Here is a 17,187-nt window from a genome sequence, read left to right on the forward strand (position 1 = left end):
CGACATGGAGCTGAAGAACCTCGAGACGGAGGGCTTCCTGCAACACGGAAGCTGGAGGTCAATTCCGAATGAACTAGCTCCAGCTCCTAAGGACGACGAGATGGTGCTGACGAAAGCACTGGTGGAGCGCGGCTTTTCATTTCCGCCTTCAGACTTCTTCTTAGAGATTCTGAAGACTTATGGGCTCCAACCCCACAACATTTCTCCGAACAGCGTGCTTGCAATCTGCAACCACGTCACCCTCTGCGAAGGCCATCTCCGGGTAACCCCCCAGCTCTCTCTGTTCCAGTATTACTTTACTGTCAAGAAAGAGAGGATCCGGCAATCCACCGAACTAGCTACATGCGGATCCATCACCTTCATGATCCGCCCGGGCCGCGTCTACCCCCCCACCGACCGCCACGAATCCGCGAGGTACTGGTCTTTGAATTTCTTCTACTTGAAGGATGTCTCCGACCCCGCGAGCGAAAGAAAGCTGCCGCCTTTCAAGAACTGCCCCCCCATCGAGCTTCCGGCATGGTCGCACTGCCCCCACCTTTCCGAATCGCCCCAGCTCTCACGCGCCGTCAGGCGGATCTGTAAGCTGACGGAGGAGGGGCTGACGGGGAAGGACTTAACCCTTTCCTGGTTCACCAAGCGGATCCAACCACTCCAACACAGGGACCGCCTGATGTTCCAATACACAGGGCGCGACGACCCAATGCGCGCCACAAAAGACAATCTTTCCGCCGACGCCATCGACAAGAGGATCCGGCTCCTCATCAAAATCCCACGTGAACTTCACGTTCACGTGTGCAACAAGGACATTCACACGAATGGTTCCGAAACCGCGGTACATCGTCTTGACTTTAGTCTATTGTTTCTCTTCGCATTCAAACTTTTTTGTCTAAGTGTTTAACCTTGCATTAGCTCGAGGCGCTTGAAGAAAACGAACTCGGAACTATCCTCCGGGTTCCTTCCACCGGCAACACGGATCCGGAAGCTGCATCGGAGGCGGAAGCTCCCGAGGCCCCACGCCCTGCTAAGAGGAAGAAGCCAGCTCCTTCCAGCCCCTATGCGAAACGCGCTCGCGAAGTGCTTAGCACTGTGGCTACCCGGAAAGCGGAGGCGGAAAAGAAGCGCCTTTCACTGATTAATACCAGCAACAAGGGGCAGCCTGCCATCCAGCATTTCTTCAAGCCTTCCGGGTAAGCGCCTACTTCCGAGATCCAAGTTCTGGTTTTACGCTCAAACTCTTACTTATACTTTTATGTTTTTTCTGAAACTCCGGAAGCCAGCCCCCCAAGGCCCCAAGGGTCCCGAAGAAAAGAGCCAAGCCATCTCCGGCTTCTATTCCTGTTACTCCCGAGGTTGAAGTTCCGCCCAAGGCTTCATCCGCCTCCAAGCCGGATCCGAAAGATGTCATCAACCTTGATGACCTTCCTGAAGATCCCGCTCACCACGGCGACTCCGCCAAGGGGACCTCCTCATCTGTTCCTCCGCAAGATCAACCAAGTGCCGCTTTCGCGGAGCCCACAGAAGATCAACAGGAGCAAAAGGTAAAGCTCCTTCAAGTCACCAACGCGACTCGGGTCGACACTCGACCGACTCCATCCCTTCAAAAGCTTACCCTTGCACAGCGTCACGCGGAAGTTTCCACCATGCTGAACAAAGTGTGGGGAAAGCCGGACGAGGAGATGCGAGAGCTCGCCGACCTGGAGGACGGCCTGAAGGAGTTTTTCGCCAAGCACAAGGAAGTGCGGCAGGTGATACTAGCCCCCAAGCATTGGGTGATATATTTCCGTGTAACATGTATTAGCCGATGCTTTCCCAAAATGTACTTTTAGGCGGAAATTTAAATTTTTTTATACCAAGACTTTGAATTCTTCGCTAGCCCCCAAGATTTTAATATCCGACTAACTCCTTGCTGCTTCGCAGACCACGCGGAAACTGCACGAAGATCTGCGCGTGCATGTGCTGGAGCAAATCGCGGAGATCGAGGGGCTGCGCCAGAACGCGGAAAATAGCCAAAAAGCTATCCAGCTGCTTGAGACCCGCCTTCAAGGTACGAGATCCGGGTCTTTACTTTTTGTGCTGACATAGTTGTTCAGGATGCATAATATGTGCAACTTTCTGCCTTCAGAAGAATCTGCCAAGCACTCCTCGTTTGACGAGCTATCCGCCAAGGTCAAGGTGCTTGAGGCGGAGAACGAATCCCTCAAAACCTTCATCCAAGAATCCTCCAACAAGGAGACTGAGGCGAGGAAGGAGCTCTCCGACAAGCATGCCCGCGTCCTGGCGGATCTGAACGAAAAACTAGAGAAGAGCCAGGGTCGCGTGATCTCCTTGGTAGCCAAGAACAAAGTTCTAGAAGCGGAGGCGGAGGCCATCGACCAACTTATCTTCCGTAAGCTTTTTTCCGTGTCGTTGTTCCGACTGCCTTATATGCTTTCTTTCTAACGGAACTGGACCTCCTCCTTCCACAGCGAGCCTTGGCTTCGAGTGGTCAAAAGAGTCGAACCTGAAGAGGACGGAGGCATACGATGAAGCGCGGATTTCTATCGACGCGTTATTTGAAGCCTGTCGCGGAATCGCCAAGTCTCTGTCTCTGAAGAAGGCCAAAACCACAATCATCGATACGATGACCAATCTTATGGAACAAGTGCCGGAGTTCATCAAGGACTGGCAAAAATCTTCCGCACGCGGAGTCGCCTCCCTGGTCTTGGCCACCTGCAAGGCTCACTTCCCCTCGCTCAACTTTGCAAATGTTGCACGCGGAGCCCCCAAGGGTTCCGACATGGGTGCCCTCCTTGCGGAAACCCAAGGCTATGAGCAGTTGTTTGTCAGGCGAGTGAATCACTCGTTCTGGTATAACAAACACAATCTGCCCAAGGGATTTTCCGATGCAGAGGAGGAGGAGGAAGGTGAGCCGGAGTATTATGGGGAAGGCTCCGGGTCAAGCGTCGAGCATTCCGGAGGAAGCTCTGGTGACGACTCCGAAGCCGGATCCGGTGACAGTGGCGACGACGGCTCCGCCTACCAGGAATCTGAAGAAGAGGACTCCGAGTAGAGTTCCTGTTTAGACAATGAAACAAGTTGCATCATTTTGGCCCCAGAGTGGGTTTGTAATAAGACTTTAAATTCTTAAGTAGCTAGGAAACGAAACGACTATGCATGGGGCGGAAACACTTATCCTGCTATCCGTTAATATTATTTGCATGTTTCGTTTTATGTTGGAAAGAAAGTGCTGGTTTGTTAATTTTCCGGCTTACTCATTTGACCTTCCACGAGCCGGAAAACCTTTGGCCGGAAACGCTCGCCTGCGGCGACGAAGCCCAATGGCGTCCGTCCATAACCGCGGAAACAAGCCCCCAGCCTAGGTGCCGGAAGTCGCTACCAGGAATCCACGAGTTCGCAACGAAAAATTCTCCACCAGAAAACTTAAACTTACGTCCTAAAGGACGATTTTGAAAATCACAACTTTCATACACGCCTAGGCGGAAACATCCAGCTCTGCGGTTTTAGTTGGAAAAAACATACACGATCTAAAATGAACAAGTAAAGGAGGTAAAAGACTCAAAGAGTGAACCATGAGCTTTATTTCATTGATCATGTATAACTATTACAGAGTTTGTAACTCGGAAAAAATATGCTAAGTGTAGAAAGGACGTAGCTGTGCGATGTTCCAAGGGCGATCTGTTTCATCGTAGATGTCGTCCGGATCCTCACGCTTGCGTTTCCGGTGCCAATTAGCAGGTCTATCCCTCAGCTCGCGGAAATCAACAAGGTAGTATGACCCGTTATGAAGCACTTTGCTAACGACGAAGGGTCCTTCCCATGGAGATTGCAGCTTATGGTCTTTCACCTGTCGAAGGCGGAGGACCAGGTCTCCTGCCATGAAGGAGCGATTCCGAACTCGACGACTGTGATAGCGTCGGAGCTTCTGCTGGTAGATGGCGGAGCGCTGGTCAGCTAGGTTCCGAGCTTCCTCGATCAGGTCCACAGATAGCTGTCTGGCCTCGTCAGCTGTTTCTTCATTGTAGGCGGAAACTCGCGGTGAATCGTGGATGATGTCGGAGGGAAGCACGGCTTCGGATCCGTATACCAGAAAAAATGGGGTAAACCCTGTTGATCTGTTAGGGGTAGTTCGTAAACTCCACAAAACAGCTTCCAACTCGTCAGCCCAAGCTCCAGCTGCTCGTCGCAGCGGTTCTTCAAGGCGCGGCTTAATTCCTGATAATATTAGGCCGTTAGCCCTTTCGACTTGACCGTTGGATTGTGGGTGAGCCACAGATGCAAGGTCCAGCCGTATCCCTACTGTCTCACAATAATCCCTGAACTCTCCTTGAGCGAAGTTTGTGCCATTATCCGTGATTATGCTGTGTGGGATGCCGAATCTCATCACGAGGCTGCAGACGAATTTTAGTGCCGTAGCACCATCGGCTTTTCTCACTGGCTTAGCCTCGATCCATTTGCTGAACTTGTCAACAGCGACCAGGAGGTATTCAAAACCGCCAGGAGATGACCTTTTTAACTTACCAACCATATCGAGCCCCCAGACCGCAAACGGCCAGGTGATAGGTATGGTCTTCAGCTCTTGGGCTGGAGCATTTGGTTGAGTAGCATAGTACTGACAACCTCGGCAGGTTTTTACCAACTTGTCAGCATCTTCTTTAGCTGTGAGCCAGTAAAATCCTAGCCGGAAAGCTTTGGCAACGAGGGACCTGGGAGCGGCGTGATGCCCGCAATCCCCTGCGTGGATCTCTCTGAGGATTTCAATGCCATCTTGATTGGAGACGCATTTGAGAAATACCCCTGTCGCACTCCGTTTGTAGAGCTGTCCATCAACAATTGTGTAGGATCTCGCTCGTCGACGATCCGTCGCGCAAGGACCTCGTCCTCTCGGCAACTTCGATCGATGAGGTAGTCCAGGAAAGGCTGTGTCCAAGCCGGAATGATAGCCATCACTTCCCTAGCCGGAGACACTGCCACTTCTGGGTTTTCCGGGTTAGCGCCCTTCACCGAGGGTATCCGGAGATGCTCCAGGAAAATGCCAGGCGGAATTTGAAATGCCAGGCGGAATTTGCTTCCTGCCGGATCCGAGCTTGGATAGCATGTCTGCCGCTGTGTTATCGTCTCTCCTGACATACTTGACTTCGTATCCGAGGAAGCACTTGGCGATCTCATCAACTTCGTCTCTGTAGGCCGCCATGACGGAGTTTCTGGCGTTCCAGGTTCCGGCTACTTGTTGTGCCACCAGGTCGGAATCTCCACAGCATATGATGTGCTTGATCCCAATTTCCTTAGCGATGCGCAGACCGTGTAGTAGAGCCTCGTATTCCGCCATGTTGTTTGTAGCTTCGAAGTGGATCTGCAGAACGTACTGCAGTTCTTCTCCGGTAGGGGACTTCAGGGTGACTCTGGCTCCTGAGCCTTGATGTTGCTTGGATCCATCGAAGTGCATGACCCATGTTTCTGGTTCCGGCTCCAGACTTGCATCCGGAGCTTCTGTCCAATCTGCGACGAAATCTGCCACGACTTGGGATTTAACCGCGGTCCTAGGCTTGTAAGCGATGTCGAAGGCGGATAATTCGATGCCCCATTTAGCCGTACGTCCTGTTGCGTCAGCGTTGTTGAGAATTGTTGACTGCGGAGCCTTGCTCACAACTGTTACTGGGTGCTCTTGGAAGTAATGTCTCAGCTTCGGGCTGCCTAGGAACACTCCATAAGCTAGCTTCTGAAAGTGAGGGTATCGTTGCTTTGACTCCGTCAGTACCTCGCTAATGTAATAGACAGGCCTTTGGATGTCGTATTCATGACCTTCTTCCTTTCGCTCCACCACGATGACGAGGCTGATGACTTTGTTGGTAGCTGCCAGATAAAGGAGCATTGGCTCTGACTCTGCTGGGGCTGCCAAGATAGGTGGGGAGGTGAGTATTTCCTTCAACCCCGAAGAGCTGCGTCGGCTGCGTCGTCCCGTGCAATTTGTCTGTTTTCTTCAGCAGCTTGTACAAAGGTAGCGCCTTCTCGCCAAGACGGCTAACAAACCTACTGATTGCTGCGACGCAACCAGTTAGTCGTTGCACATCTTTGAGACAAGTTGGCCGTTTGATGCACAGGATTGCCTTGATTTTTTCCGGGTTAACCTCAATGCCTCTGTGAGAGACTATGAAGCCAAGGAGTTTTCCGGCTGGCACGCCAAAGACGCACTTCAGCGGATTCAACATCATCTTGTACCTGCGGAGGTTGTCGAAGGTTTCTGTGAGGTCGCTGATCAGGTCGGATCCTTTCCGAGTCATGACCGCGATGTCGTCGACGTAAGCGTGCACGTTCCGGCCAATTTGGTCCTTCAGGCACAGCTGCATCGTACGTTGGTAGGTGGCACCTGCGTTTTTCAAACCAAAAGGCATAGTAACATAGCAGTAAGTACTAAACGGGGTAATGAATGAAGTCGCCTTTTGGTCGGATTCCTTCATCCGGATCTGATGATACCTGCAATACGCATCAAGAAAACACGAAGTTCCGCCCCGCCGTCGAATCAATGACTTGGTCAATGCGCGGCAAGGGGAACGGATCCTTCGGGCAATGTTTGTTCAAGCCGGAGTAATCGATGCACATTCTTAGTATTTCAGTGTTCTTTTTGGGTACAAGGACGGGATTCGCGACCCAATCGGTGTGGATAACTTCTATTACAAAACCTGCTTCTAGTAACTTTGCTAGTTCCATTCCTATGGCGCGGCGCTTCTTATCTCCAAAGCGTCGCATAGCTTGCTTCACCGGTTTAGCCCCCGGATTTATGTTGAGGTAGTGCTCGGCGAGTTCCCTAGGTACTCCGGACATGTCAGAAGGTTGCCATGCGAAGATATCCATGTTAGCGCGGAGGAACTCGACGAGCGCGTCTTCCTATTTGGGGTCCATGTTGGCTCCGACAGAAACCTGCTTGGAAGAGTCGCCTTTGATGAGGTCGTGCTTCTTGGTTTCTATCGCGGCCTTGAAGGAGGTTTTCTGTTCGGAGATCCGCTTCTTGGTGGTCTCGCATCTCGGTCGGGTCCACCGCGGCTCTGTAGCCTTTCAGCTCTTCTCCGGATATCACAGACTCTGCGAAGGCGGCTTCGCCTAACTCGCACTCATGAGCCTTTTTGTAGTCTCCGGATACGGTAATCATACCTTTAGGACCCGGAATCTTTAGCTTGTTGTAGATGTAGCACGCTCTTGCGTGGAACTTGTGGTAGGTGGGCCTGCCGAAGATGACGTGGTAGGAGCTCTTGAAGGGCACAACTTCAAACGTGATCTTCTCTTCGCGGAAATTATGAACATCGCCAAAAGCCACGGGAAGTGTGATGCTGCCGAGGGAATTCGCCTTCTTACCCGGAACCACGCCATGAAACTCAGTGTTGCTGTGTTTGAGCTGTTCCTTGGTGAGGTTCATCCGCTCTAGAGTCTCCAGGTACATGATGTTCAGGCTGGCTCCGCCATCCATGAGGCAGTTGGAGAAGTCATACCCATCTATGCGGGGACTTACAACCAAGGCGTAGCATTCTTTTGGCACAATTGCAGGGTGATCCTTCCTATCAAATGTGCACGGGATTTCCGACCACCTGACGTATCATGCACGCCGGAACTATGGCGTTCAGGATCCGGGTAGCTGACTTGGAAGCGCGTACTGTTGGGGTCCCGATGAAAGTGTGGTAAGCCCCCACGCTCTTTTTATCGAATGGGTTGGATTTACCTGCAGGTCCTGCCTTGGGATCCGGCGAGTTATCATCCTCATCCATCGCCTCGGAACTATCTTCCTCTTTGTCCTTGTTCTTGCCCTTGCCACCTTTGCCGCGTGGGCGGTGCTTCCGGGCGCGCTTGTATCCTGCCTCCGGGTCGTTCTTTAGATCATTGACCCACTTGCAGTTACGGTTGGTGTGAGTTGACTTCCCTGTAACCGGATCCAGGTGGGCCAGGCAGGGCATGTCTCTGTACTCCTCGTAGGTTTGCGGGGCGTGGGATCCGCCAGCTGTGACCTCAGTGGCATGCTGCTGACCCCTGCCGGCTCCGCCTCCACGACCGCGTCCTCTTCCGCCTCCTGAACCTCCGCGTTGAAACGCCATGGCAACCATTTCGGATCCGCACTCTTCTGGTCATCAGGGTTCTTGCGCTTATGGCTGCTGCTGCTGCCGTTATCACGGTTCTTCTTCTGTTGATGTAGGGGGATTGCTGTAGCTGCGAGATCACCGCCTGCATCATCATCGGCGGCAGTATGATCACTGGCAATGGAGATCATCTCATCCAAAGTCAGCTTGCTTGAGTTAGCCAAACGAGTGAGCGTATGCCTCAGCAATCCTCCCCTCTGCAGTCCACCAATGAAAGCGTACATGGCGGTGGTGTGGTCGACGTTTTCGCACTCGTTCCTGCATGCCAACCATCGTGTGAGGTAGTTTCTTGAGGTTTCTCCCTTCTTCTGGATGCAGGCTTGCAGGTCGCTTGCCGTGGCAGGTCTTTTGTAGGTGCCTCTGAAGTGTTTCTCGAAAGCGGTCTTCAGGTCGAACCAGCAAAAGATGGAGTTCTTCTCGAGGTCACTGAGCCAGATCCGGGCTGGACCTACAAGGTACAACTGGAGCATGCGGCAGGCGATGTTAGGGGTTCCTCCAGCAAAGGTTACTGCATTATAGTAATCCTCAATCCAGGTATCCGGCCTTTCGGTGCCATCATAATGCTTCAGATTTCCGGGTAGCTTGAGGTTCATCCTTGGCTTTGGTTCCTCTCGAATCATCCTGCCAAAGCACTTCGGACCAATGTAGTCGGTTCTGTATTCGTTAAGGCGATCCCGGGCGTCGCGCGGGCCGTGGCGAGGGGACTGTGAGCGAGAGCGAGATCTCCGGCCGTCGCCTCCGCCTCCACCTCCGCCGCCACCGCTAGGTGGTGTTGAGGGAGACCTGCGAGGTGGGCGGTCCGATTTCTTGCTTCCGCCATCTGATTCTCCTCGGCCTTCCCGGTGCTGGCTCCGGCTCCTGTGGCTGCCTTCGCCATGGCGCTGGCTGCCCTGGTCGTTCGGGCGAGGCTCCGGGTCGCGGCTCCGGCGAGGCTCTGGGTCGCGGCTCCGGCGAGGCTCTGGGCCGCGCTCCTCATTCCGACTCCTCCTGGGCTCGGGCTCACGAACATTGTTCTGGTTCCGGCGTGGTTCCGGCGAGCGCTCCCTGTTTCTGTTTCTTGGCAGCACGTTGTCGCGGATAACAATCCCACCATGCCCTGGGGGCCTGGTGTTTCCGGCTGGACTACGGCGGCGAGGGGGTCGCGGGTAACCATTAGGCGGAGGAGAGGGGTTGCGATATTTGTCTCGTCCAGAGTACATTGCATCATTTCCCTTTCTTGGATCTGACGAAGGCGTCTTTGACGGAACAGGGATCGGATTTGGGTGTTCCCTGGTTCTTCTTCTGCGTTCCGAGGATCCGGTGTGTGATTCATCATCGGGATGCCGATCGGCGCGGGCGTCCTTCTGCGCGGTAGATATACAGTTATCCGGATTGGATTCCAACCTGCGCGAAGTATCCGCCTTGCTTTGCTGCTGCATTGCTGAAGCGACAAGTGTGCGGAGGTAGTTGATATCAACCTCTTCGTCCTTCTTCTTCAACAGCTCCGCAGCTTTTAGCATGTTGTCCTTTGGGGTTTCCAGCGGCCGGTGCTCTGCGGGCGTGGCGAAGTTGATCCTGCGAGGCGGAATTGCTTCTCTAACAATTCGATCGGCCTCCGCCTGCGCATAGGTCATCTTTACTTCCCACTCTTTCGCCATGCTCTTGACCTGCTCGAGTGTGGCAGTAATTTCGCGATCCTGTCTGTCGAATTGGTCCGCCAACCCTGCAGCTTGTTCCCTTTCTTCCCTTAATGCGGCTTCGGTATCGGCGAGCTTCTTGGCGGTGGCCAGCATTTCCTGTCTAGTGGCCTCTAGAGCCTCCAGATCTGCGGCGTCGCCCGGGGTTATAGGTTTGTTAAGAACTGCTCGCGCAACCATCTCTTCAGCCGACAGGAGTTCCTCTGAGGAAGAATCCCTGCGGGGTCGCTCCCGTGACATTGGAGATCCTTGGCGGGATAGCTGAGGGTCGGATTGGCTGGTTGGCTCTTCAGATCCAGTTTGTCCCAGCGCTGCTACCGTTGCGAGAACCTCGCTTAGGCTGGGCGGAGTCGACTTCAGCTGATCACCGAAACCGTACTCCCCTAGCTTGCGGTTAAACTCGTCGCATCCATGGAGGGGTATCTCCGGAAATTGGGCTCGATTGCCCAAAATCGACTCTTCCACCGGAGTTTCGCGTTCTCCGACAGGCTGAGCCTGATCCGGATCTGCGTCGTTTTCCGGTGCCTCTACCTCGCCAGACCAGCTCCGTCTTCTTGAGGGGCGGTTCGGCGGTATGGGCCAAGAAGTGTACGAAGTGGCACCTCTGCTTTTCTAACACCTGGGAGACCCAGGCGGATCTGCATTGGTCTTCCACCGTTGTTTCCTGCTCAGGGGCGGATTGGGTGGGCTTTGAAAATTCCAGATTCGAGGCGGAATCTTCCTTGGGAAGCTCCTGCATCTCAGATCGGATCTTCGCGACAGCGTCCAGCTCTGCGGCGGTCGCGTCTGCGTTACTTACCAGTGGGTTTCCGTCGGAATCGACGGTTTCCCCGATGAAGATATGTATGCCGCCAATTGGGACGATGGAGAGCCTGACGGGGTTTGTCCTAGCCGGAATCCAACACTCATCCGGAGGGACGATCGGCAGATTTCCGGCGTAGAGGACGCGCCCCACAGCGATGGTGTCGTCGTAGCTTCCCATGGCGGAACCCTCCCGGTTCCGGCCTCCAGACGCCACAGGCCCCACGGTGGGCGCCAACTGTCGTTGCCTAATCGACGGTACCTCGGAGGAGGGATCCTCACGAGGGGGAGAAGAAGTAGGGGCCATAGGGCGGAGTGCACACGGGACGGTGGTACGCGATTTACCCAGCTTCGGAACACCTGCACGATGACAGGGCCTACTGCTGCTTGTCTGGAATTATCTGGGCGCTTTCGCGTTGTTACAATGAGTTGTTGTTCTGCCTCTAGGGCTCCCAGGATCCGGCTTATAAAGGCGCTCGGATCTAGGGTTTACACGGAGAGTCCTAGCCGGATTACAGATAGCCTAACTACGGTACAATGTCTTGCCGTGTACGTCAAGGATCCGCCTTCCATATACGTCGTACTGGATCCGGGTTCCTCACGGGCCTCCGCGGATCCGGGTTCTCCTAATGTCGGTACGGATCCGGCTTACTGATCCTGGGCCGGACTTCTTCCTTCATGATCAACAGCAACTGGGCCGCCCGATGGGCCACATGCCTCATCACCATCTGTGGGCCACCCGGGCTTGCCGGATCTAGGCACTGTCGATGGTACACCCATGAAGTATACCCACAACAGTGATCTTGCATGCTCTCCGTTGCTACTAGAAACTCTGGTCAAGTGGACACTTGTGACTCCAAGCGGGGGTATTTATGCTTGATAGTAGGTTCATGCCTCTAGTTTTCTGGCAGAGTGACTTTATAACTTCTAAGATTGTAGATGTGCTGTTGCTACTAGGGAGAAAACAACAATGTTTTATCCGAGGGTAATTCTATTGTTTACTTTACACACATTGCTTAATGCGATAGTCTGTTGCTTACAACTTTATACTGAAAGGGGGTGCGGACACTAACCTGAAATTGAATTATCAGTCATAGACGCAGTTGGATTACGGTCTATGTATTATGTTGTAATATCCATATAAAATCTCATATTCATGTATTGGTCGATATTCTATCAATTGCCCAGCTGTAATTTGTTCACCCAACATGCTATTTCTTTATGGAGAGACACCTCTAGTGAGCTGTGAACCCCAGTCGTATTTCCTTTACTGATAAATTCAACTGCAGTCATGTTCTGATTACTTTATGCAAACATCTCTTTACACTCGATACGTCTAATCCTTTGTGTTCAGCAAACCGGTGAGATTGACAACCTCACTACAAGTTGGGGCAAAGTACTTTGGTTGTGTTGTGTGCAGGTTCCACGTTGTTGCTGACACCGATAGTGCGCCCTACCACTAGTCAGCCAACAACACCTTCAAAAGTCACGCCTTTCTCCTACTGGTCGATTAAAACTTGGTTTCGTACTGAGGGAAAACTTGCTGCTGTGCTCATCACACCTTCCTCTTGGGGTTTCCCAACCGCTTCCACAACAATGCTCAGCAAGATTGTCTGACGCCATCACCGGAGCACCATCAGCGTCCCCCGCTAGGGCCTCGAAGGACGCGATCAGAACCTGCTGGCCGCTGGCGCACTCGAAGCGGCTGGTACGATATCGTCGTCGTCGGTGATGTCATGGATGACGGCATCCGTGGGTGGGGCCCCTGGAGGGGCCGCCATCACCGCCCGCGCCTCCGCGAGCTCGGCCCTGGCCTTAGCGATCTCGGCCCTAGTGTCGGTGATTTCCGCCCTGGTCGCCGCGAGGCGCTCACGCCCTTGCGCGCGCTCTGTCGCCTCCGCCGCCTCCAGGTCTAGCTGCTCGGCCTGAAACGTGTCGACGACTAGCTACTCGTCCTCCGCGTGGGCTTGGCGGCACATCTGAACAACCTGATCCCAGCTAAGGTTGTGCTCGGCCATGGATGGATGCTAGGGTTTAGCTTGAGGTGTGCCCGTCACCCCCGCTAGTGTCCACCATATATAGCCACGGCGGTAACGCCGTTTCCCGCTCGCGCGAAACGCCAACGAAACTTGCCAATGTGTTGGGCAAGCGCCGGAACGACCGTCGTCGCGTGGGAACCGGTAATCGCCGGCAACAGGTCTCGACGGGATGTTAAACCGCCATTAACGACCTTGACGCTGTCTCCGCTAAAAAAATGCGTCCGTACCGCTGGGATACCCCCGACGCAAACGGTCGCCCTGGGCCGCATGACGTCCGCGGGCCGACGCAAACAGACACAACCGGACATTTTAGACGTCTAAAATGTGTCAGCCCGTTGAAGATGCCCTAAAGACAGTGTTGGATACCTGAGAAATGGCATATAACTTGTTTCTCCATGCTCTGATCATCGATTGTTCAATCACCCGCTGAGATATGCTCCTCGGTGTACCACCAATACACGCCACCTTCGTAATAAGGCGGGAAGAGAAGTCAAGATATTCCCGCTGAACCACCTAATTGCTTTGAACTTTGCATAATTATGGGTCTGCTAAGAGCAAGAATAATAGTGTAGCTGCTACTGGCTATAGCGCTTTGCCATGTCATCTATAGTCAGCATATAGCTAATATGTACAATAGTTAGCTATAGAAATGTACTACTTTATCATTTCATGATTCACACTTCACTCTCACAAAGTGTCTAGGAGCAGCTAGCTCTAGCATAAGAGTCCACTTACCTTCTCTTTCTTATTCTCACTCCTCCAGCTGACTGAACCTTACTGTACTTCCTCTAAACTCATGGTCTGCAATGTCATGGCAAGATCTGGGACCCTCTCCCTTCCATGAGACTGTTGTGCTGTAGAGACCGTGGTAGATGGACGGCTGAGGCTTGAGGGGGGATAGATTTAAGGAGGTTGAGGGTGGAGCGATTTGGGTGATAAAGGATTGGAGTTTTGGATGGAGATTAGGAGAGGAGAGGGCTAGATAGGCATATCGCCAGTCGCCATAGAGGACTAGGGTGGTCCGTCCGAGGCATCACCACATTCTTGGTTGTAATTTGGCATTTTCTCAGGGCATCGTTTTTCAGTTGCGGGCCCAATTGTTCATTATATTGTTCTACATGATGTTTTGTTCTACCTAGTGCATCGAATTTTTTGGTTTGGAAAAGGTTGTTGCTTGGATACCTACATACCTAGTTTTCGCTTGTGTTTGGTACCATGTAGCATAAGGGAAGAGATTCTCGCCTCTTTCTTCTGTGTAGAAAGCTAACTTATGATAGTTTTTGTTGTACCGCTTAGCGGCGATGGTGATGCTGTTTCGAATGTAAGTGCTCTAGTTTCATTCTTGTCTCAGTGGGCGGCGATGGTTAGCGCGGTGCTGCCAAGGAGTTTGTATGTTTTTATATCTAAGTGTTTTTATGGACAACAGTTGGTTCTTGTTGGTGTCCATCAGAGTTCTGCCAAGTAGTGGCGGAGCCAGAGTAGTAACTCGATGGGGTCAGAAGCTAATTATCTATAGGTTCACCTTTTTTTCTACCATGTATTAAGATTTTTGCTAGGGTCAGCTGATCTCATACCTTGTAGTTATACGTGGATCCAATGCTCCCACAAAAGGCACCATCAAAGTTAACATCATCTTATCCAACAACTCATTTGTTCCAACCTTTAAAATCAAGGCCGTTGGCCTGGTGACGCTAGGACAAACGTGTGCTTAGATTGGTGTGTATGTTCCATGAATATGATTTGCGCAATTATCTCTTTGTAGGATCGTGGCGGAGCTAGGGGAGGAAGCATGGGGCGAATGACTCTCTACTTTCTTTCATCTCTAAGCCTCTATAATTTTTTTCTTAAATGAATTTTCATAGTCACGGGAGGGGGCGGGGGGAGCGCCCCCCCTCCCGAGTTGTACGAAACCACGCTAGTGGGATTGACTGTACCATTTCCAAATTAGAGGTCATGAGTTCCACAATGAGAAACTACACCATGAACAGTGCATTGGACAATATCAAATATAAAAGAAATTATGCCTATGTTTATTAATATATGGAGAGGTTTCATTTGTTATGTTTAATCATGTAACCGAGAGGATCTTGAATATAACTATGGTGCCCCCAATTCGTCATTCATAATGCTTGCTCTGATGTTTTTGTATAACCTTTTTCTTTTCTTTTCAATAACTAGCAATGGTGATGTCACCTGAAAAAATGTCCAGGCCATGTATTATCAAGATCCGGAAGAAATGTGCAAATTTTCTCCCTAGAAGAGTTGAAGCATGGAAATTTCACATGATGAACTGCATTGGCCGTGTAGGTTTTGGACTAGTTTATAATGTAGAACATTGGATTGGTTTCATTTGTACTAGTATGTACAACTCAGGGGGCGGTGCCCCCCCTCCCCTAGGATCATAATAGTCCAGTATCGTGGTTGTTCGGTTGGTCCTCTACATTTTTGCAGTTACATAAATGACTAATTTCTCGATGTGGTAGCGAGTGAGCCTAGCCGCGATCCTTTTGCATGGTGCATGTTTCAGCGCCATTAGCACTAGACAAACTCAGAGATCCACCATCACAAACGCCATTAACACTAGACAAACTTAGAAAAGGAAGACCAAACTTTGATGACCGTGGGCTATAACTTGGCGCTAACTCAGTAAACTACAGAGGTACGACACCGAGGCTGAGGGGCGCACAAGTTAAAGAGGCATGGCGGCGACGAGCAGGGAACCGGCGGCCGCCAGGCGCTCGGCGGTGGAGACCGTCTGAGACCCTGCGAGTAGCTCGAGGGGAGGAGCTAGGACGGGTGAACAGCGTGGCGGTGTGCCGCCGTGCACATCGAGGGAGATGGAGAAGTGGAGAACTAGAGGTTCTTCGTTCTTTTTCTTTTTTTGCAGGACGGATGGACAGGCCTGGCAGGCTCTGCGGGAGTTGTCCGTGAATCCATGTAAACTGCACGGCCCATTCGCGACGTCGCTTGACTATTTAACGGACACGGACGAACGGACTCCACGGACATCCGCGTCCATTTGCATCCTGACCCGTGGAGGGGTATTGTTGTGGAGCGATTGCGACTTTAGCCACACAAAAAAATCTGAGATCAACATTCTTGGTCGTAATTTTGCCTTTGATCAGGGCATCTTTTTACAGTTACGGGCCCAATTGTCCATCATCTTGTTCTACATGAGAGCATCTCTAGCCGCGTCCCCCAAACCGCGCCGGATTGAGCGTTTGGGGGACGTGTTTTGTTCGTGCCGTCTTTGGGGGACGTCGCTCCCCAGCCGCGTCCCCCAAACGCCGCCCCAATCAGGAATTCAAATTGATGCATTCAAAAGAGATCGTTCCCGCCGAATCGTCGCGATCAGAGTACTAGGCGCGCGATCATATTACATACCATAGTGCATGCTAAATTAGAAGAAGGGGTTGGTCGTCGGCGACGTATCCTGAGTCGACGCAGGCCCGTCGATCACGACGACCTCATCGCGATCTGCCTGGTGCTGTGCATGCTCTGTCTGCTCCGCCGCCGTCGCATAGGCCGATGATGGTGTAGTAGTCGAAGACGCGTCAGCCGGCTCTTGCTCCGCGGTTGCTGCCGCTTCCTGGGCCGCCGCGTCGGCCGCCGCCATTTTGGCTTCGATGTCGTCGAGGATCTGGCCTTTGAAGAAGTTGTGCGCCGCCCGCGTCCACGGAGACATTCCCTCTGTCGACGCTCTCAGCAGGGACATGTCGTCCCTGCGTTTCTTCTACTCCAACTTCTCCTCTTGTCTCTTGAGCAGCTCCGTCCACCTTTCGTCGGTCTTTTTGTCGCGGGAGAGAAAGGTCGAGGAGACGTCCGCGAGGCATTTCGTGATCGACGCCTGCGTCTTCTCAGACGACGGGGCGTCGGCCAAGGCGGCCTTGGCAGCCTTGTTGCCAGTAGGACGCCCTGCCGACGTTGCCAGCGGCGCGTCCAGATCAATGGCGTCCTTCAAAACCGTCCACTTGGGGCATCGTGTGCCCGACGCCTTCTTCTTCTTTTTCTTCTTCACGCCGTCCGCGTCTACCTCCACGAGATCATCATCGCCGGCACCCACCTCATCGTCCACGTCCTCCTCTTCGTCGTCCTCGTCGTCGTCCACGTCCTCCTCTTCATCGTCCTCCTCGCCCTCACTCCCGCCCTCTTCCTCAGCACCCTCCGCACCGGCGCCCTCGAATTCGAGCGGCCTGATACACCTCCGACGTATCGATAATTTCTTATGTTCCATGCCACATTATTGATGTTATCTACATGTTTTATGCACACTTTATGTCATATTCGTGCATTTTCTGGAACTAACCTATTAACAAGATGCCGAAGTGCCAGTTGTTGTTTTCTGCTGTTTTTGGTTTCAGAAATCCTAGTAACGAAATATTCTCGGAATTGGACGAAATCAACGCCCAGGGTCCTATTTTGCCACGAAGCTTCCAGAAGACCGAAGAGGAGACGAAGTGGGGCCACGAGGTGGCCAAACCCTAGGGCGGCGCGGCCCCTGCCCTGGCCGCGCGGCCCTATGGTGTGGGCCCCTCGTGCCGCCTCCTGACA

At 52.6% G+C, this 17,187-nt stretch overlaps 1 protein-coding gene across 1 annotated transcript in view; it reads left to right on the plus strand.

Moving 5' to 3' along the window:
• Positions 1-279: 279 nt before the first annotated feature.
• Positions 280-17,187, plus strand: part of LOC127306865 (ubiquitin carboxyl-terminal hydrolase 3) — a 35,404-nt gene continuing 18,496 nt past the window's right edge. Inside the window, exon 1 of the mRNA XM_051337567.2 lies at positions 280-283. The gene's annotated coding sequence lies outside the window, so the exon portion shown is untranslated. The remainder of the gene's footprint in view (positions 284-17,187) is intronic.

Source organism: Lolium perenne, chromosome 6 (assembly GCF_019359855.2).
Source record: "Lolium perenne isolate Kyuss_39 chromosome 6, Kyuss_2.0, whole genome shotgun sequence".
NCBI classification, from domain to species: Eukaryota; Viridiplantae; Streptophyta; class Magnoliopsida; order Poales; family Poaceae; genus Lolium; species Lolium perenne.